Source organism: Sceloporus occidentalis, unplaced genomic scaffold (genome assembly GCF_023333645.1).
Source record: "Sceloporus occidentalis isolate IW3139 unplaced genomic scaffold, rSceOcc1.0.p SCAF_94, whole genome shotgun sequence".
In the NCBI taxonomy this organism is placed as follows: Eukaryota; Metazoa; Chordata; class Lepidosauria; order Squamata; family Phrynosomatidae; genus Sceloporus; species Sceloporus occidentalis.
In genome coordinates this window covers 1,157,648-1,181,443 of record NW_028317074.1, presented here as the reverse complement: position 1 = coordinate 1,181,443, position 23,796 = coordinate 1,157,648, and the positions used below count along the sequence as shown (strand labels likewise).

General features: G+C 38.2%; 1 protein-coding gene across 1 annotated transcript in view; it reads left to right on the top strand.

Annotated features, from left to right (window-relative positions):
* The window catches only part of LOC149284365 (voltage-dependent T-type calcium channel subunit alpha-1I-like), a 222,516-nt gene that overhangs the window by 90,308 nt on the left and 108,412 nt on the right, over positions 1-23,796 (top strand). The gene's annotated exons all lie outside the window — the stretch shown is intronic.

The window sequence follows — 23,796 nt, the reverse complement described above, 5'->3', positions numbered from 1 at the left end:
GATTAGATTATATAGGTATAGAAGTCTGGTTTAAGGCACCAATGAGCCATCACAACTGAGATAAAACCGCTGTTGGATCCAGCACTATATTTTTTTTCAAATGTTTGTACTATCCATAAAAATTATAGAATGTAACAGCAATTTAATGTGTGTCTACGTTGCAATATGTTGTATACTGTGACCAATATCAATAGATTTATTTATTTAGCATTTTACCATTATATGTATGAATATACCGTACTGTGTGTGTGTGTATATATATATATATATTTATATATATATATGCTTTGAATAGCTTAACCGGGCCTGAATATGAATATATATATATATATACTGTCATTTAAATATAACTAAAGCAAAACAACAAAAAAAATTAGGCCACTCAAAGTGTTATGTCCAAATCACTGACCTGTATGAATGTATCACATTGATTCACAGTGCTTAGTAACATAGTAACATAGTAACATAGTTCATAAGGTTGAAAAAAGACCAAAGTCCATCAAGTTCAACCTATATACATATTGTGTCCCTACTGTGTTGATCCAGAGGAAGGCAAAAAACCCTTATGAAGCAGATGCCAATTGCCCCATACCAGGGGGAAAATTCCTTCCCGACTCCAAATATGGCAATCAGAATAAATCCCTGGATCAACGTTCTGTCCCTATTAATCTAATATCCATAACTTGTAATATTATTGTTTTCAAGAAACACGTCCAGGCTCCTTTTGAACTCTTTTATTGAGTTTACCATCACCACTTCCTCTGGCAGAGAGTTCCATAATCTCACCGCTCTTACTGTAAAGAACCCCCGTCTGTGCTGGTGTAGAAACCTTCTTTCCTCCAGCCGTAGAGGATGTCCCCTTGTTATAGATACAGTCCTGGGTATAAATAGGTCCTGGGAGTGATCTCTGTACTGTCCCCTTATATATTTATACATAGTTATTAAGTCCCCCCTAAGCCGTCTTTTTTCCAAACTAAATAACCCCAATTCTGATAATCTTTCTGGGTACTGTAGTCCTCCCATTCCCCTTATTACTCTGGTTGCCCGTCTTTGAACCCTCTCCAGCTCCACTATATCTTTCTTGTACACTGGTGCCCAGTACTGTACACAGTATTCCATGTGTGGTCTGACTAGTGACTTGTACAGGGGTAGAATTATTTCCTTGTCGTGGGCATCTATGCCCCTTTTGATGCACCCCATGATTTTATTTGCCTTAGCAGCAGCTGCCTGACACTGGTCGCTACAGGTAAATTTACTGTTAACTAAAACTCCTAAGTCCTTTTCCATGTCAGTCGTCCCCAGTGTTTTCCCATTTAATACATATTCCCAGCCTGGATTTTTCTTCCCCATGTGCATAACCTTACATTTATCTGTGTTGAACCTCATCTGCCACATCCCAGCCCAAGCCTCCAACCTATGCAGATCCATTTGTAATCGTGCGCTGTCCTCTATTGTGTTAACCACGTTACAGAGCTTAGTATCGTCTGCAAAGATTGATACTTTACTATGCAATCCCTCTACAAGGTCATTAATAAATATATTAAAAAGAATAGGACCCAAAACTGACCCCTGTGGTACCCCACTAGCAACAGTCACCCACTCAGAGTATGTACCATTAATAACCACCCTCTGTTTCCTATCACTGAGCCAGTTACTTACCCACATACACACATTCTCCCCCAGCCCAAGCATTCTCATTTTATGTACGAGCCTTTTATGTGGCACCGTATCAAATGCTTTGGAAAAATCAAGATATACGACATCCAGCGATTCACCCCGATCCAGTCTTGAGCTCACCTCCTCATAAAAGCTGATCAGGTTAGTTTGACAGGACCGATCCCTTGTAAACCCATGCTGATATGGAGTCATACACTTATTTTCATTGAGATACTCCAAAATAGCATCTCTTAGGAAACCCTCAAACAGTTTACACACAACAGAAGTTAAACTAACAGGCCTATAATTCCCCGGGTCACTTTTTGTCCCCTTTTTGAATATTGGCACAACATTTGCTATGCGCCAGTCCTGGGGAACAGACCCTGTCACTATAGAGTCCTTGAATATTAGAAATAGGGGTCTGTCTATTACATTACTTAACTCCCTTAGAACGCGGGGGTGAATGCCATCTGGACCTGGTGATTTGTCTATTTTGATTTTTTTTAGGCGGCACTGCACTTCTTCCTGGGTTAGACAGGCGACATGTACTGGGGCATTTATCTCATCCTGCTGTATATTACCTGGCATTTCATTTTCCTCTGTGAATACAGCAGAGAAGAATATATTTAATAGATTAGCTTTTTCCTGATCCCCGTCTATAACTTCTCCCTCATTACTTTTTAAGGGGCCAACGCTTTCATTGTTAACCTTTTTACTATTTATATAGTTAAAGAACATTTTGGGGTTTGTTTTACTCTCTTTGGCAATGAGTCTTTCTGTCTCCAATTTTGCTGCTTTTATCTGATTTTTACATATTTTCTCAGCTTCTTGAAAGGAAAGACACTTGGGAGTTATGTCCGGGGAGCGATTTTTTTTTTCTGGCACAAATGTACAAACTTAGCTATATTTTGTTATCCTGAAATATGATATTTTAGAATTTTATGCAATTCAACTACCACTGCCAATTTCAATATGAACCCAAACCAGTTATTTTCCAATTTGGGCATACCCCCTAAATCCATTAACACATTAACAACAAACCAACATTTTAGTAGTTTAAACCATCCGTATTCCTCAATGTCACGGAGGCTACAACAACCAAATTTCCACTGGGCCCCATGCTCAGGCAACGTCTCCCACATGTACCTGTGCACCATAGGCAAGGGTACCCCGAAAGATAGTCTGCACTTGCACTATACCATACCAAAAAACATGTGTGTGTGTGTGTATATATATATATATATATACACACATACATAACATGATGACCCGCTGCCTAATATTGTGTAAGTCTCCCTTTTGCCACCAAAACAGCCCTCACCTGTTGAGGCATGAACTCCCCAAGACCTCTGAAGGTGTGCTGTGGTATCTGGCACCAAGACATTAGCAACAGATGCTTTAAGTCCTGTAAGTTTACGATGTAGGGCCTCCATGGATGGATCTTGGTACCAGGTAAGTGACGCACCCGCACCCATCCACATGATGTAAAAGAAAACGTGATTTATCAGACCTGGCCAGCTTTTTCCATTGGTCCGTGGTCTAGTTCGTATGCTCACGTGCCCATTGTAGGTGATTTTGGCAGTGAACAGGGGTCAGCATGTGCACCCTGACTGGTCTGTGACTATGCAGCCCCATACAAAACAAACTGCAATGCACTGTGTGTTCTGACAATTCTCTATCAGAACCAGCATGAACTTTTTTTAGCATTTTAACCCCTTGGCTGCTAAGCCATTTCCCACCCTGGTGCTAAGCTGGTTTTCGCCATTTTGGTGCATCTCACGTTTAAACACGTTTATAAGTAAATTTCTTGGAAATAAACTATACAAACCGTATATTGTTTTTTTCAGCACACCCAGCAGATTCCAAATATACCCTTTTTATATGTGTATGTCTCATCAGGTTTGCAAAATATAGCGAAAAATGGGAAAACAGTGTAATTTTTCACTTCCGACTCAATAAAAACTAGTTTGTAATTTTATTTTTCTAAACTCTAATATCAAAAGCTGTGCTGCTAAATATTTGTAGTAGGTAACCGGTCTAAAATAAACAGAAATTGAGAACAGTAGACTGTGTTTTTCTAATATTTTATTGCTAAAAGTTAAATTTATTACATTTACATTTAATGCATGGCTGCCGTCAATTAAACAGCTCTAGCTGCCTTGGATGTTAAAATATGCCAACAAAACTATATATTTTTAGAAACTACACCCCCAGCTGCAGCAAATGAGGTCTTACTTGTATTTTTATCACAAATCTGACGTGCACAACAAATAAATGAATATCACACTTATAAAAATAATAAAAAAAATTAAGTTAAAAGCGACAAGTTTATTTATGTCTTGCGCACTCCAGTCTTGTGCTACGAATACATGCAGCCCCTCATTTCATGCGCCAAGGGGTGTAGTTTCTGACAATGTATACTTTATGTACCATAATTTAACTTTCCAGCTGTCTAGAGCTGTCTAATTGCAGGCATCACCCCTAAATGTTTTAAGACAATTTTTGACAAGATTCTCGAATCTGCCATATCTGAAGTTAAAGTGGTCTAGACATCTGGGAAGTTAAATTAGGGTACATAAAGTACACATTTCAAGAAACTACACCCCTTGGCGCTTCAAATGAGGGGTTACATGTATTTCTAGGACAAAAGTTGAGTGCACAAATAATGATGGAATATGTCGCTTTGGCTAGAAAATGTTTTTTCTAACCATAGCGACATGTTCATTTGTGTCTTGCGCACTCCAGATTTGTACTAGAAACACATGCAGCCCCTCATTTGATGTGCCAAGGGGTGTAGTTTTTGCAAATATGTACTTTTTGTGCCATAATTTAACTTCTTACGTGAGCAGTAATGCCACGTCAAGGCTTCAACCCTAATTACTGACCATTCACACGCCTTTCATATCTCCATTCACTCGCAGAAGCACACACCATACTTTCCATACATTCACTCACAGACGCACACACCATTCTTTCCCCTTACAATCCCAAAGAAATGATGGTAAAGGGAGAAAAAAAAATCACTTTTACAGCAAAAATAAGTTTTGCAGTAAAAATGCAAGGAGCGCCAGGGATGAGATGGTTACTCACGTTCCGCACAGGCTAAATGGCTGATTTTAATAATATTTGCAGTTCATCAGGATTTCAAAAATTGGCTCCCTCTACCATTGGCTAAATTTAACCCCATGATCAAAGGGATCATGGGGTTAAAATTTAGTATCGGCCATTTTTAAAAAGGGAATGTGACTTTTCATAGCTATATGATCACTGTGGTAACATTGGCTACCACAGTGATTATTTAGCTAGAATACTTAAACTTTTATTTTTTCAAGTTAAACTAGTTTATGTTTAGATAATTTAATTTGGGGGTCTCTAGGCAATTTTGATCTTTATTTATCTGCCTTTAGAGACCCCCAAATCATTTTTTTTATTTTTTTTTCACAAGCGATTACCTTTCAAATGGTATATGTTGGGGCTCTGTAGCTGCTTAGATGCCTGAGATACAGGCATATAAGCAGCATGCCCCCATACCGCTTTAACTGACAATTGTCAGTTATTAATAAAGTTGCGCGGTGACGTCATTGCGCGTGCCGTCACCGGCCGGAACGGGTGGCCCCGGTGATGCCCTTCAGTGTGAGGGGCAGATCGCCAGGGTAGGTGGTGATGGGGGTCCACAGACCTCCATAAAGGTAGGAGAGTGCTAGCGACGGCATGGTGCCGTCGTTAGCACCTGACTGGGACTGCTAGCGACGGCACCATGCCGTCGTTAGCAGTCAAGGGGTTAATCTACAGTACCTCTTCTGTTGGATTTGACCACATGGGCCAAGCCCCCCCCCTACACAATATTAGGCAGATGGTCATTATGTTATCGGTGTACATAAAAACAAATAGACATATTATCATTATTGATAGATATATAACGCCATTATATTCCACAAAGCTGTAAAATTAATAAATAAGATATAAGCAGTAACAACAATTTTATTCACAGAAACAAGAAGTACAATAAAATCTTCATGCATTCCTGTAGCGATATCCCCACATAAACACCTTCACACACACACACATACTGCCACAAACATAGATCCCAGCTCCTACCTGAAGAGTATCTCTTGCTGATGCTTCAGGCTGCTGGCTGGGGGATCCTCACACAGTAACCATGATTCTTTTTCTTACATACAGAGAGCCATGCAGTTTGCACTTACTGACTGCAACAATGGAGCTTCTTACAGGCGGATCATGTCACGTGATAGGAAGTAGGAAGAGGGAAACTGACTCATAATGGAGTCAGGAGGGGGCCCCATGCACCAAGCGGGTCCCTATCTGGGTTTCCACATCACCCATCACAAGAAGTACTTCATGCATGCTGTGCAACGCAGACACATACATAAATTACACTGCTGCAAATGGGGGCCACCAGGTAACCAGCTGTCCCATTTCCCCTATTATTAATCTGCCCCTGCCCTAAATATACTTCCCACCAACTAAAAGTCCTCACATTTTAATTAGCATCCCCCAACTAAAAGAAGCCGATTTGCCCAGTCCTTCCCAGCCATGTAGTTCTTCCCAGGTGTTCCCCCTTCCCAGATCTGTTCTGAAAGGTTAGTACAAAAATGTATGTACCAGAACAACAATGTATTCATGAAATATAACATGAAATGCAAATCACTGTTATTTTATCCCCATATTGGTTTTGAAATATTTAAGCCCAGATCATTTTAATTGCATGGGAAATAAATGGCCCATTTAATGTTTCTGGAGGTTCAAATGCAAGGCATACTGTAGCAGTACCTGGTGTGTGAGCTGTAACACACGGCTGTTCTAATGAGGTTTTATTTGTCAAAGCCTCCGACTCTTTCTCGGTTCCGGTTTTCCCTATCTCTTTCCTCACCTGTGCAATTTCTTTCAGTAAAGGCAGCATTTCTTGTAACAGGAGGATACACACAAAGGAACAGGGAGCGTGATAAACAGAAATTTCAGGATGTGAGTCAAAAGAACACAAGAAATAAATCACCCTTTAATTAAACATGCAATATAAATATGCAGAGCATCTCTTTGTGTACTATGAGATTATTACTGAATATGTATTTAACCTCTTTTCTGCCAGAGGGACATGAAATACTTTGCAGAAGTTGTTTTGCACCTAGGATATGTTTTATGCCATAAATGTGTCATAGTCCTAAATTTCAATTCTTCTTATAAAAGCCAGCTGTGTAAAGAATAATATAAAGAACTTGAAACTCCCTCCTCTACTCATGTTCAGTTGGTCTTTTGCACCATATCCATCCTAGATTTGTTTAGCGTGAGTTACGTTTTATTGAATTTACCGGTTTCAAAGATCAATTATATTATATTTTATTTGTATGATGTATATCCCATTTGCGACACAGCCAATACTACTATGATTTCATCAGTATAAAATTGGAAGCCATCACACTTATCTCTCAGTTGCTATAGAAAATTTGACCCAGGGGAAAAAATCCATGATTACATGGTACAATCTCCCACAACAATGATCTCCTTTGTATAACCTCTTACATATGCGCCATGGAGACCAGCACGTACTTCCCAACATGAGTTACATGATAACAGCACCAACCTATACATTTTAAATGACTCTAGGGTATATTAGTTGCCACAAGCTGTACATGCGATGTGATGTTAGTATCCACTTATTTTCCATTGCTCTTGTACGATTTGCACATAATGTGATACACAGTATACCTTTGGGTTTTGTTAGCATGAAATGTTTTAATATGATTATTGTTTGAGATAGCCCATTGGTAGGGTGGAGGGAAGTGATCTATCCATCTATACGCGATTGTTTTCCAAGCCACAGATAATCTCAGCTGCATAATATTGCTAGAGGGTACATGTCTGTCTGTGATAACCCTAGCTATAAGGGGAAAGACCCCATGCATGGTTTTCCAAGTGATGTTTCATCTCTTTACAAAATGTCTGGGTTTCTGGACATCTCCAAAAACATTGCCATAAATCTGCACCCTGCTCATGGCATTTAATGGTAACAAGTTTCTTATTTCTTTATGCTGTCTAACCAGTGCTCTGAAGTCTGCAGGATTTAATGGATATAAGTAGTGCTGAGGACAAGAAAAAAAATAACTTGTAAAGGACTCATAGGGATATTCAGGCCACATCCAGCCAACATGAGAATTCTAACAGGCTCTACACTTATACAGGTTGAATGAAAAGCTTGCTCATAATAGGAATTCTCTGCCTTGGCAGTTCTTCCGCTATATAGCTTGGCAGGTATATTTTCAATTTGGATATTTATTTAATGAAATGCAGTAAAAAAAAAAAAAAGAATCGGCTGTGGAGTGTGGAACATTAGGATTAGAGTCTTTATATTGCAGACTAGATGTGCCAAATAGTTGTTATCTCCTGTAAAATTATGTTTCTATGTTTAGAATTGTATCAATCTTTCACAGGTAAAACCTTGATCTGAAGCCAAAATGTGTAGTAGTTTAAGCATTTAGTCTAACTGAATTAACAGGGTCATCACTAGAAATGTCCAAGCTTTCTCTGTGTCTCAAGACCCCACATGTTAAGGAAAAAACCCACCTATCCTCCCTAAGGCTCCTCTTTATTAAAAAAATAAGCTCCTTCCTCAGGGTCTATATTTTTAAATATTTTTTTAAAAAAGCACATCCCCCATGTTGCACGTCTTCCTGAAAACAATTTCTCAATATTGAGAGAATGCACTGGGGTGGGACTATGTATGGACCCCATACACCTGGGCTGGGTGAACTGCTAATTTGGACAGTTCGCAAGTTGTGACATTGTCTAGTGGATTAATTATTAATGTTGAAAAAAAAAAAAGATATTAATATAAAAATATTTAAAATGCTCATTTAAAAACATGTGCTGGAACATAAAATAGCCTGAAAAAGGTGTTAGTGAGAGTATAAGAATCACAGCAGATGTATCTGAGTAACAGAAGGAATGAAGGGTCAGAGTCATTATTCCTCCTAGTGACAACTCTCTCGACAAGTCAGTGGGATGAAGACACACAGCTGCTAAATCTATGGGAGAAGTGGAAGAGATTAGGCTAATGATGTAGCAGGACTTGCTTGCAGCTTTAGGAGAGCAGCACGTCTGGGCTTTTTCTTATGCTAAGATTAACAAACCCCTCCGTTTCTTTTAATTGAAGACTTCTGATTCTATTCTTTCCTAAAAACTTCAGCAAGTTAAAGCAGGAAAAGAAAAAGTATTGTGATTTAACCTAATGAAGTGTGACTCTTTGGACCAGTACCAACACAGTTTTTATGGTTTATAGATGATGAGACTCTTTAAATACTAACTTTTTAATAATCCGTCACAGGAGTTTTACTGTAATGACGATTTAATTTTAATAAGCGTCCCCTGAGAAAAACAGTTTGTAATGGGGTCAAAATATTTCAAATTGTCACCTATATTAAAACAGGAATTTCAGCTGTAATATAAAAGCGAAAGAACCCCAAATGGCATGCTTGGATATCATCAAATCATTATGAAAAAGTATGTTCTAGATTGTAGAAAATGTGACTGTAGAATTACCCGAGACTTCAATTGAAAGCCAGAGTTATTAGGTTTGCAGAAGTGTTATTATAGTTGCCAGCAACAAGACATAAATAATTAACATCTATTTGTTTTAAAAAGCATGTGCCACATTTGCGTATATTTGTCCTCAATAAATATATCTCAGACATCACAATGATTTTTGTCGGTTCTTCAGCGGAATATGTTTTATTTTGACATGAGATCCATTATATCCTACGCCTTCTAGCAATGGAAATGTAAAAAACACTATAAAAAAGAGTCATGCTGTTGGCTGTTGCCTCAGTAGGCAGCAAAACAGTTAAACATCCATGGTTAGAAATCATTCTACGCCAAGTCAAGGTTCCTTTGAACACATTGGGAATACTTGGGTTTTATTACCTGCAAGCTTTATTTTCTGATTATTTCATCTGTTTTTTATATTTCCGCCCCTGACAATATTCATTTAGATAAATGCCATGTACACACTGAAAAGCGCTGGCTCAGAGCAACATGCATAGAGGCACACAGCTAGGAGTTGTCACATGCAATGCCATGATGATATATACAGAAAGACATTACTGCAATGCATGTTTCCACAATTAACCCCCTGCATTGTGATTGGTTACTACCCCTCGCTCACTGCATGGGGGGAGATGGAAAGCATGTACAGGTTCAATTGAAGATGTACAAAAATATTCAGATTCACAGGTACTGAAGAATAAAAGAAATTGAAGTATGTGATGCAATCTATATAGCATAAAGGCTGGGGATAGCTACCAAAACCTCTTAGGAAGCTGCATCCCATGATGTGGGATTGGGTTTGTTGGTAATTGTTTAGTTGTAAATTAGATTTGATAAGATTTTCCTTTCACCCTTTTTCTCTCTTTACCCTCTTTCTTTTCTCTCCTTATCGTTCTTTTCTCTTGGCCTCTGCCTTTTCCTTATGTTTCTTTTTTTGACACATACTTCTCCCCAGCTCTCTCCCTCTTTTGCTAATATCTCCTTTACTTTTTGATCCCCCCTTTCTTCTCACTCTTCTTTACCACTTACTGTATATATAGAGGCAATTAAAATCATCCTGATTATTGAAGACCATATAACAATTAACATATCAAATATATTATGTGTATGGATAAATACAGAAGTCTTACTGCCACAATTACAAAATTGTCATCCTGTTCAAAAACCCAGCACTGCTGAGTCCTTGATATCTGGCATAAATGATTCCAGAGGTCAACACACAGCTGTTAGTCCCAATACATGATTCATCCCTATAGCTTAAGTCCCCTTATTACTAGGCAGCACCTAGCAGTAAAGAAAAATCTCAGTGCTTTGGCTCTACAAAATGCACAGTTAATCTGACCATTTTTGCAGAAGAGTTTTTTTTTTCTTTCTAATGCATCTTTAAAGATATTTCTCATCTAAAGGAACCTATATTTTGGCGTTATTAATCCTCAAACTGACCTAAATGGTCCCACGGCTGACAATTTAAGAATTTTTACAAAACATGATTAGTATGGCATAAAACCTTCTAAATTAACTTAAATGGTACAAGTCAGCCGTTGCATTTCTAGATCAGCAACCATTTTGAAAAACATATATGTAGTATTTGAGCTCCTTTGTAGAGTCCAGGCCTAGGAGAATAGTGATTTTACCCGTGTTATCCTCAACATGTGCCAGACTCTGACCAAATTATTGCATACATTTCAACATTGAAATAACTAGAGAGGGGCACCATGATTTAGGGAGTCGTGGCTGTGCTATGATTTGTCCAACTAGCTATATTGCTAAAAATAGACCCTGCTTTTCTATCATTATGGGTAAAACAGTAGGGTATCATTTGAATGGGAATTACCATCAGAATCATAAAGCTATTTCACAATCTAGATGGTAAGTTAGATATGGATCCAGTTGTGTTATATATGAATGGACCTGTCCTTTGCATATAAAGGTTCTATCACATTTTTTGTCATACATTACTTGTTATACAGATTATGACGTTAGTTAACTTAAATCCTGCAGTTATTATATCTTGGGTCGATGATACCCTCTTCTTCCCATGACTTTGAAACATTCCCCGATGCTCAGGGAATCACAGCTAGTATAGTTCCATCTAGACAAAAAATACTATCACATTTTATCCGACCAATGAATATAGGCAGGTGAGACAGACAATTATGTGTTCATCTTGTCCATCAAATTATTGTTCCCCAGGAAGCCTTTATCACCTATCCATCATTTATCCATGACCTCCTTCCAGTTATCGCTACCAATTAACAACCACATTTTTATAATCTTTGTCTTAGTTATGAGGGCCCTTTATGTCCATTTTAATTACCCTATAGGACAAAAATAGTGACAAAAACTTTTGGTATCTTTTTCTAGTTTCATTTGCAAGAATAATCAGATCAACAAAAATGTACATGAACAGAGATTTATTTTCAGGGTTAAGGGGATTATGCTCCTTGTGCTATGCTTACTCTGTAGGTCTCCTGACACAGTCTCCCTAGAGTCAGCGCTCTGGGATAAGATACTCTATCCCAGCACTTGGAAGAGAGGAGAGTAGCTGTGGTGGCAGGTCCTGGGTCAGGTCAAGGTCAGCACTCCATTGCCTGGGATTTCTTTAAGTGTATTGGTTGCTGGCAAGGTTCCAATGCACAGGCCTACAGAGGTTTATAGTGGCTGATTCTACTTCAACTAATTACATAGTGCCATCTCTAGGTGCTATATCAGTAGTTGATACCTTTTATTGGGGCAACATTGAAAAAAAAGATGTATCACCTTACAGTTAAATACATTTAAATTAAATACATTTAAATATTAAATTTAATACAGTTAAATACATTTTCTTTATTATATTCCAACTTCTTCCCTGTCATCCTATCTGACTGTCTATATATATATATATATATATATATATATATATATATATATATTAGTGATATTGCTATGTCCTGTGCTGTAACTTGAAGGCCCTTTTCTTCTCGGTCGCATTTCCACATAGCACACATAGTCAATTCCAAAAATGTCATTTTTATTTTAGTTTTATTACTTAAGTCCTTAAGTCAAGCTCTTAAGACCCAAGTTCCAGTCCATCTCACAGGTGAGAGCTGAAACAGGACTGTATACAGGACCATAGAACTGTTACCTTATCACAGCTCTAGAATAAATTTGCCCCAGCAGGTTCTCCCCACCCCTGCAAAAACTGCTTTATATATATATATATATATATATATATATATATATACACATTATGTGTATTTGGTCATACAGGTGTAGTAGAGAAGCAATAACAAGAGCATATCTCTTTACAAAATTCCATCACATGCTGGCTCATCATTAACAACAGAGGAGACTGGCTGCTGTGCCACTTGTGACAGCTAATCCAGCCTAGCATTATACACAGCTGATATATATGAGACTCTGAGGCCACAGGTTAGATGGTGAATCATTTTCACATTGGCTCATTAGCTCTTTTGGAGCTAGAAGGCCAGCAATTCCCCTGAAGGTTAAAAGATATCCCAGCTTGCAAAGAATTACATTCTCAAACACAAAGGCATCAGAACGTGGCAGACAGACACGTTTATTTTATGCAAGTAGTTAGGCAAGCAGGCATGCGGACATTTTAGCAGATGCTAACATGGAAAACAGACCATACAAGTAAACCAATATTTCTCACTGTGTGATCGAGGGAAGCTCCATCTCCCCCAACCCCCCACGCATTTCAACGGTTCACATTTTTTGTCACTAAAAATATTTTAGTTGCTATGGAAACATCTCCGCCAGCATCATCACCTAGAACTGCGGGCGGAAAACAATCCCAACTCTGAATTAATTAATGACTTTCATTTTTGGTTTTTGTGACACAGCTATTTGTGGTGAGTGAGCACAGGGTCTTAACCTCCCCAACTAAACACCTCAAGGAAATCTACCTGTATGCTGGCACTCCAGGGGTTTCTGCTGCATCACTGTGTCTGTTCTCCCAGCCACATCATACCGCTTCCCCTGCCGCTCATTAGTGCTAATTAGAGTCTTTAAGAATAGGGTTATTGGCTCGAAAAGTGCTGATTCCCTGAGCAAATCTTTCTCTAACCCACTCTGTAAAGCAGCCAGTAAAAACATGGAAGGCTTGTCAGCTGTTACAATTTTGCAAAGTTAACTTGCCAGTCCAAGGTCAGTGCATATATAAAGGGCATACACTATTTTAGACAAAGCCCAAGCTGCCTGGTCCCTATTTTCTTAAATAATAAGATTAAGTGCATAATCATCTTGGTTTTAGCAAAGTTAAGTCCTTCATGGTGGTAATACATTTCTATGGGCATATATCACTCTTGCTAATGGTTTCATCTTAACCAAAAAAACACGTAATTTTGCAGAATAGAAAAAAATAGGCTCCATTACCATTTCTTTAAATGGATCAGCAATTATTAACATAATTAAACAACACGTCTGTCTTCTTCCTTGTTCTTGCACATTTACTAGCGTACACATTTCCTTTCCTAACTTGTATCTTTTTAAATGGGAAATCCCATGGAAAACAAAATCTTAAGATATCGTCTTGTCACTTTATACATTATACATATGAACAAAGACCGCTGTAAAAAATTGTCTTTATTAACCTTTTAAACTTTTCTTTCAACAATATACAAAAATACTCTCATGAATATCAAACAATTAAAAACACAGGTTTATCCAAAAAAAGTTGCCACCCTTTTAGTGAATACTTTGTGCTACCTCCCTGGCAAGCTCACTGGCAGGGTTCTCAACTCCCGGTGTGTATATATATACATGTATGTATATATATATATATATATATATATATATATATATATACACAATGAAATATAACACTGACAAAAACCTCTTCTTATCTCATGTTTTAATAAACATCCTTTGTCTGCAGAGCTGGAGGCTGCCATTGTTGTTTATGTGATATTTATGTTGACTTTCCCTTTTCAGACACTACACTATTTTTTATGGCAATGATATTGAAGTTCTTCCATAGGCTTTCATTAGTCAGAGTGTCCAGCTGGGTGATTGAGACTGAACAATTCTATTGTTAACTACAGGTAGTATGATTAGGAGTCAGGGTGTTTGTCTAGTAGATTGAGCTAAGGTAACAGCTAGTACACATACAAATGGCTACAATGCATTTGCATGAAACTAAACGATATACAAAAAGTAAAATTATTTCAAAAAGGAAAACAACACAATATTTAAAACATTTTTTAAATATTTGTATCATTTTCTCATATGAATTTTGAGACTATGATGTCCTCACCATTTTATGAATTTTACGGCAGGTAGGATTACAAATATCACCCGAACCTCTGAAATATGTAATAAATAAAACATGCAGCGGATAGAAACAGGGGCGTAACTAGAAACCACGGGGCCCTGTTGCAAAAATTGCCCTGTGCCATCATTGCCCTTAAACAAGTTGTCTGTGTCTACTTTGCCCCTTGCGCCCCCTTTCCAACATACAACAAATGTATACACAGATGTAAGACACACTTACTCATACTCACTAACACATACTCCATCTCATCCCACTTACACATACATGCTCACAAACACCTACACATACATAATTACACATCCATGCTCAGACACAAGTACACATGCATGTTTACACACACAAGTACACATGCATGCTCACACACAAATGCACATGCATGCTCACACACAGAAGTGCACTTCCATGCTCACACACAGAAGTGCACTTTCATGCGCACACAAGTAAACATCAATGCTTAGCAGAAGCGGTGAGAGGTAAGCAGGGGCGAGTGTGGAAGGTGGGATGTATGTATATGTGTTTGTATATATGTATGTATATATATATATATATATATATATATATATATATATATATATACAAACACATATACATACATCCCAACTCCCGCTCGCCCCCGCTTACCTCTCACCGCTCCTGCAGCTTTCACCTCAGGCTGCTCACCACAGAGTGCGTTTGTTTTTAGAAAATCTGGACCCATGCATATACTTGAGAATTCTTCAAATCTCCTTCCTCAGGTCTCTAGGTAAACTTCCTCTTTCTCAGGGCAGAGGAACATCATTTAGCCATTTAGCCATGCCTACTTCACCTACAACGCAAGACTGTCTAGGGCAGCTTGCACCATCTTGTGCACATGATGGCTAGTCCCATATCCTCACAAGGCCACTCTTCAGAGGATTGTAGAGTATCCTGTCGTTAGAAGTTATTATTATTATTATCTTTTATTTATTAAGCGTCAACAAATTACGCAGCGCTGTACAATTTAAATGAGGCAGTTACCACACATAACAAATATCAGGAGTTGAGAACCAAGTGTACAAGTACTTCTACTAAAATACCTTGGGTTGCCTGCCTTTTGAAATATAGTTTTGTGAGGATATTTTGAACTGAGAGGCTATTTAACAGTCCCAAAATAGAAACAGGCCCTGCAACTTTCAAAAACCTTAAAAAGCCAATCCATGTGAGGTATTTCTGTAATCTAGAGATGTAGCTAAACAAGGTTTGGTAAATTTCCTTGCACTTGCACATAACCTGTGCAAAAAAACCCTAAGCAACAAGGAAGAATTGCTAGAAAAAAAGCACAGAAAACTAATTTTATGGCTAACATTTATTGGTGTGGGGCCAGTCGCTAACCAAGTAGCGCGCCAAGCAAAAAAGGCCCTTTATCATCGCTACCCCCCCACAAAGACACAAACAGAACATGTCTTGTTTCTACACAGAAAGCCAACGCAGGCAGAAATCACACACACACACATTGTGGAGGTATATTTCCAAAATCAACTCAATAGTCACAATATATTTTCAAAATATTTTAGTTTTTTCAATATATATTAAATCATACTAAATACTGGACTATAAATCTAAAAGTGTTATCAAAAGGAAGCCTTATCTGTCCTTTTATAACAGTATAACTTTTGTGTGGATACACTTAAAATGAAAAAGGGAAACATGGTGGCCAAACTTATGGGAAAAAAATTAAAAAAGCTTAGGAAAAAATACCCTAAAGGTTCAACAAATTCTGGCACTAGCCCTGCATATGAAAGTAATGGTAGAATCAGTAGGGTAGACATCTGCTTAGGACCACTCCTGATCTGAAAATGTATCTACTTAGTCATTTTAAGTTTAATTTTGTAATTATACACACAGAATTTTAGTACAATTTGATGGGATGGCCTATTCTGTTCTTGTCATTATATTATCTGTTAAATGTATTGTAGCAATAACAAATGTCTTCCAAGCATACTGCATGTGGCCCCCATGGTTTTTCCCCTTCATCTCTGTACATTCCTTCATTAACAAACTCTTTACAAAAGTGACAAGACAGTGGAGAGACTAAATGGCTTTGACGTGAGCTGCTGAGCTGGGTCCACCAGATGTCAGAATGGATTCCGTGCGCATTGTCGTTAGAACAATGCTAATTATTGCGAGCTTCCTGACCAATTAGGACAAGTTATGTGTCTGATTTCTAACAATTACATCCTGCTGATATCTGCAGATAATGAAGACTTCAAGACTGTAGTCAAACTTAACATTGTGTTAAGGTGTAATGTACAGAAGCACTTACCAACAAAAAGTGCATTAAACATACAATAATATGTGTTTACACATTATTTTGTGTAGATAAAACACATTTATAAACCAAAAATAAAATAAAATAAATAAACCAGTTATCCATCTAAAACAGATGTTTTAATAGTTGAGAGGTATCTATCAAGTAAGAGGCATAATGGCTTTTCCTACCTATTAATTTAGTTATCATTTCCATATCTTAAGCAGATCTGTCAAGCTCCATAGTTTATGTTCAGCTCTGTGGAGATCTAAGCTCATTTACATAGAAACATAGAATTTGAAGACAGATAAGAACCATTTGGCCCATCTAGTCCGCCCGTTTTTCCTGATGTAAGGATGCAAGCCCCAATCTGTCCTTGGTCCAGTCCCATAGTAAGGAAATCTTTACGCTTATCACAGGTATGTTTAAATTCCCTCACTGTAGTAGCCTCTACCACTTCTGCTGGGTGACTGTTCCACTTATCTACCACCCTCTCTGTAAAGTAGAACTTCCGTACATTACATCTAAGCCTCTCTCTAGTTTTAGACAAGGGCGGAGTTGGCACAGGCAGGCTGCTTCAGGCTGCACAGGCTATTTGAGGGGCATAGTTGGCATAGGCAGGCTGTTTGAGGGGCAGACTTGGCACAGGCAGACTGCTTCAGGGACAGAGGTGGCACAGGTAGGCTGTTTCAGGGGCAGAGTTGGCACAGGCAGGTTGCGAAAGTGGCAGAGGTGACACAGGTAGGCTATTTCAGGGGCATACATGGCACAGGCAGACTGAGGGGCAGAGTTGGCACAGACAGTGCTTGAGGGGCAGAGGTGGCACAGGCAGGCTGCTTCAGAGGCAGAGGCACTGAGTCTGCTAAAGAGCAGCAGAGGCACAGGCAGGCTGTTTTAGAGGCAGAGGCCTACCATATAAAAGGTATGGCTCAGTGTATAGTGATGAGGTTATGCTGTGCCATATCTGTTCAGGAAATGTAATTTATTATTATAAAGGCATAAAATTTATTCAATTTACTTATAAGTTAATAATTTTTTTTCAGATTTCTAGTTTTTTTCAGCTGACATAAAGTTTACAAATTTTTTAAATTAAATATTCTTGCCAACATATTTTTTTGGTGTGAACCACCTCCCTCTTCCTGCTACTAATGCTCCACACTACACAACCCAGCACCCTTCTCGATTCTTCTGACCTTTTATTGCTTATCTTCAAGTCAAAACTACAATTTGTAGCAAGTCAAACAGAAGAACATATGTGTGTTTGTTTAAGGTAATCTATGATTACTGGTTGGATAAAACTCGGTTAAAGCTGATTGCCTTTACCAATAAAAAAGGCTGTTTTGGGATACGACTATTAAACTGAAGCCCCAGGATTATCACCAACAGCCAGATACATGTTTACTGTATATTAGCAAGCAGCTTTTTTTGCCCGTTAAAAAGCTGTGGCGGAAGAAAAAACTACGTTTAAAGTAAAATAGGGAATAGCAAAAATGCAATGGTTTTCAAATAATTCAGGCTTTAAAGCTTACTTACCCTTACCATAAAACCCCTCTCCTTGTCATGTATTGCATGTGCAAGAATTTAAAACTTAGGGCATTTACTGACTGTTTATAAAAGAAAACATTAGATCTACAGTATTTTAGAAAAAAAACACAGTGTTCTTATTTGCAGTTTTGATGATACGCTTTTGATTAACCCTTTCATGGCAATGCAGGGCAATCCTGTCTGATAGCATCTTGTAGTCAGTACCATTTAGTTATTTTGCTACTTCAGATACAGGAACTCTATTAACCTACTTCAGGATTGAGAGCAATGGTAACAGACTATTTTTCCATCAGTAATGAACTGTGGCCATGTTTCTCTAAACCATACATTGGTTTTTAGCTAGAGCGGGTGCACTACCAAATTTAGTACAGAATATTTGTATTATTTTTGATGGATGGCTCTCTGGAGGAAAAACGAGTTTTCAGGATTATGTGTTTCAGTTCTCTGGAATCCTCATGCACCGTACAGTCAGAGAGAGCTGCCGAGAGATAATTCATTCACATTAGCCCTGTCTGCTTCACTCAGTCCAGCTATAATTGGAAGTTACAGAAGATTTTGCAGAGAGCAGGAAAGCTTTAAGAAAGAGAAATAAGCAAACTATATAACTGATCATAGTCTGAGATTACTTTAGAGAGAATTATCTGTTTATTGGATGGGCAGCAAATGTCTACATAGACAAACTTGTGCATTAGAAATCCTGACTCTGCAGCAAATATGTTGATCTACGAAATAAGCTTAACTTTAATTTTCTTAACAATAACACTGTTATATAGCACTGTAAAAAAAGACTAAGAAGAAAAGTGAAGAAGAAAAGCGATCACGGGAATAACAGGTGATTCTGGTAAAATGTTTGTAAATTGGTTTTATAACCATAGCAACCAATGCAATGGCTCGAGCAGCAGGGAAATTAAAGAGGCAGTTTTTATACATAATCCCAAGTGTGTCCACACACACTTAATATATATTTACGTAGTTCAGAGAGAGTCAACCACAGAACTTAATGCATTTGATGGCATTATTGTCTGGCCCAATACAGATGTGCATAGGTTTACTTGGCAAACTAAATAAATACTTTTAATGAATATTCATTCTCCTACTCAAGCATTGTGGAAATATGCCTCCTTTAATGGGAATTCCCTCACGGATGTACTAGGATGCTGTAGTTGCCTTCACTTCATGGTTTCTCTAGCTTTGGTAATTGACACCTACTATAATGTGTGTAGCATCTAAATTGCAATGTGAACGCATTTTAAACTATTAATAATATTAATAAAGCTTTTGACAATACATTTCCGTCAACTTTAAAGTCTAATTGGGGAGCTGTGGACAGCTAGCCCTTGAAAGCTAGCATGTGGTAAGAAAATCCTGTCCCCAAAGCCTGGTAATAAGCTGGGATGCCTAGAGCCTTCAGGGAAGATCCAAGAGGGATTCTTGGTTTGAGTATTTTTGGAAAATTAAATTATGTTTTAGCCACATGTGCTTAGAGGCTGTTCCACAAACCAAACCACTATACTAATAATACTAAATTATTTCTCATCATATGTCAGTCCAAAACAGAATTCCCTCTGGCTTTGATGTATGTAATTCAATAAATTGTGTCACTATACTCATTATGACTATTAAAAATAATTAAGCCCAAAAGTATCATAGACAGCAAAAATATTTATATTTTGAAACATAACCCTCATCCAATGATAGAAATTGTTAGATGGTAACAAGCGTTATTAAAATTAAATGTGGAATAATTAAACTGTCATAGAGTAGATCAGTCACCTCTCACAGCTGAACCCTGTAGCAATTTCTGCTTACACTCCTTTTTAGTTTTGCATTTGATCATTAGAGAGAGTATCTTTTCACATAGTTAATATCTAAAGAGATTAGACAAAACCAGCATACTATTGTACCTTGTATCATGCTCACTAGAGCAGGTCATTTGTCATATGGGATATTAGCATCACAAATTAGGCAAAGTACCTTTACAGGGTACGTGCAATCCATTGGTGCCCTTTCATTGGTGCTTTTAGCAAAAAGGCTGCCATAAAGTCTATTGCTACTTACTGGTCCATCAACCAACACTACATTGCAGCATCCAACTAGCAAATCTGGCTCAGTATGTAAGAATTTGTTAGCTAATTGTTATGTCCAAATATAAACATTCATTAGACAAGGGTCCCTCTGTATTGGTCTGATTATTTATTTGTTTGTTTATTTAATTAAAAAAAAACATTGTAAATCAAACTTTTTAATCCTTACTTCCTTGTGTTTCCATACCCCTTTGCTCACCATCACTGCCCACACAAAAATCTGACATATGTACCCTACTAATTTTGCCTACCTTTCTGTACATAGGATTTTCCTGTGGTAGTCCAGTAAATTAAGTTGGTCTGGGCCAATGCAGCCATCTATATATACTCACTGGCCACTTTATTAGGTACACCTGTTCAATTGATTGTTAACACAAATAGCTAATCAGCCAATCACATGGCAGCAACTCAATGCATTTAGGCATGTAGACGTGGTCAAGACAACTTGCTGAAGTTAAAACCGAGCATCAGAATGGGGATTTAAGTGACATTGAACGTGGCATGGTTGTTGGTGCCAGACAGGCTGGTCTAAGTATTTCAGAAACTTCTGATCTACTGGGATTTTCATGCACAACCATCTCTAGGGTTTAGAGAGAATGGTCCGAAAAAGACAAAATATCCAGTGAGCGGTAGTTGTGTGGGCGAAAATGCCTTGTTGATGTCAGAGGTCAGAGGAGAAAGGGCAGACTGGTTAGAAATGACATAAACAAGTAACAGTAACTTAAATAATTACTTGTTACAACCAAGGTATGCAGAATACCATCTCTGTACGCACAACACATCGAACCTTGAAGCAGATGGGCTACAGAAGCAGAAGACCACACCGGGTGCCGCTCCTGTCAGCTAAGAACAGGAAACTGAGGCTATAATTCGCACAGGCTGACCAATATTGGACAATAGAAGACTGGAAGAACGTTGCCTTGTCTGATGAGTCTCGATTCCAGCTGCTTCATTCAGATGGCAGGGTCAGACTTTGGCATAAACAACATGAAAGCATGGATCCATCTTGCCTTGTATCAATGGTTCAGGCTGGTGGTGGTGGTGTAATGGTGTGGGGGACATTTTCATGGGACACTTTGGGCCCCTTAGTACCAATTGAGCACCGTTTGACAGCCTATCTGTGTATTGTTGCTGACCATGCCCATCCCTTTATGACAACATTGTACCCACCTTCTGATGGCTACTTCCAACAGGATAATGCACCATGTCACAAAACTCACATCATCTCAAACTGGTTTCTTAAACATGACAATGAATTCACCGTACTCCAATGGCCTCCACAGTCACCAGATCTCAATCCAATAGAGCACCTTTGGGATGTGGCGGAATGGAAGATTTGCATCATGGATGTGCAGCCGACAAATCTGCAGCAACTGCGTGATGCCATCATATCCATATGGACTAAAATCTCTGAGTAATGTTTCCAGTACCTTGTAGAAAGTATGCCACGAAGAATGAAGGCAGTTCTGAAGGCAAAAGGGGGTCCAATCCGGTACTAGCAAGGTGTGCCTAATAAAGTAGCCAGTGAGTGTATACTGTACAGGGATTGCACTTCCAATAGACTGACAAATATGATTAATAACTTTGACAAAATATGGGATTATTGATCAAATGCGTTTAGGTCAAGGATAATAAAACAGTGGTTGGAACAGTGCAACCAATGAACCAGCCAGAGCCTTGGGAAAGGATTGTATTGTATGCCTCTTCACCTACAGATAATGTCTGTGATACCATAATAATCCATGTATTTTTATTTTCATTCCTTTCTTTTGTTTCCACGGATTATGCTTTATCTTTTCAATATTGTCATGTCCTGTGCATTATAATTTAAATAAGTATATGCAAGAACTGCCTATTGGCTATACTGCGATATTCACTAGTAGCATTGCATAGTGAGCTACAATTGTTGCTAAGAAAATGAAAGATTAAAAAAAATTATAACAAATTAGTGTTTAATCAGCGTTAGGCTATTTCTTCCACAATTAAAAGTTGTGTGATCTGTATTACACAGAAAGAGTATAAAACATAAAATGCCAATTTGGCCCAAATCTTTGGTTTGCGGGCTTTTAACTACAAAATCTCCCATAAAATATAGGGTATTCTCTGTGGTGGGCAGCAGGAATAACACTGAAATCCCACGCTACTCTCTGTATAAATTGCCTAGAACCGTCTGTCCAGCTTCTCTCTGTTACCTTAAACCTCCAGGAGAAAGATCTGTTTGACATTTGTGCTATAAGTAATTGAGACAGGTTCAGTCATTCCTAGTTTACGTACAGTGACCTCATGTCTGATCCTGTCGCAAGAAATTATTTACAGGCCATGTTGGTCTGAATAATGTCCGCCTCGTCCTATCACAATTATTTTTAAATCAGTTTTCAAATTGTGTGTGTCAGTGTGTTTTTATGTTAATATGAGACACAGTTGTTGAAATCAAACAAAGGCAGTGTTGTGTCATTCTGATTATATGCACCTATCACAAATAATGATTAAGAAGTCTGCAAAAAAGGGGAAAAAGAAAAGAATGAGAGATTAAAAAACGAAGAAATTCAAGTAATCTGCTATTTGAGGCAAGTGAGGATGCTGGAAGCAGTGTCAGAAGGCCTCTGCTAGCTGGAACCGCTCTCATCCAGACATAATGAGCTGTCTGTTTGGGTCAGTTATCAGCGCTACCTGCTTCTGCCTGATTTCCCAGGTATGCTCCACTACAGAGAGGGAACATACTGGCAGCTTGAAGAATGAAACAAGACACCTGGAACTTCATTGGCTGTAATTGCAGACTAAGTTCCTCTCTGGCCCTAGAGGACACCCCATGAGAGATGAAGAAGCAAAAGACTTATCACAAGGGTTCTGCGAGGTGTCAAGAGCACTTTTAATGCATTTGTGTTCTTTGTACAAGTGAGAAGGGAATATGCTTTCCATCTTAGTATGTTTAAAAATATGAATTGCAGATGCAAATTTGCTGGCACAACATACTGGTTTGGTTATATACAGATGACTGTACCAAGGTTAAAATACTCTCTTGAGGACATTTAGTTATTGCTAGACTTTTTATATCATGTGAGTAAAACATGAGTTGACGAGAACGCTACAATTTTTTATTTATTTAAGGAATATCAATCAGTGTCTCAGCCAAGCATTGTTAGGCATTCTGAGTCAAATGGTGTATTTATAGGACACATGGTTCATGTTGGTGAATAATAATTGACCGTCAGTTTCCTAGTCACGTGGAGGTTTTTTTTCTTTATATGCAGACCTGGCTATTAACAGTCATATGATATTTTGAATTTTGCCTGCTCAACCTTATGGCAATGCTAAATAAGTCCTGCTTGTACAATGAAATCCTTTCGTCCATAGAATATTATGGTCATGGTACAAGAATGGGTGATTAAAACTAAGGTATTCTATTGTTT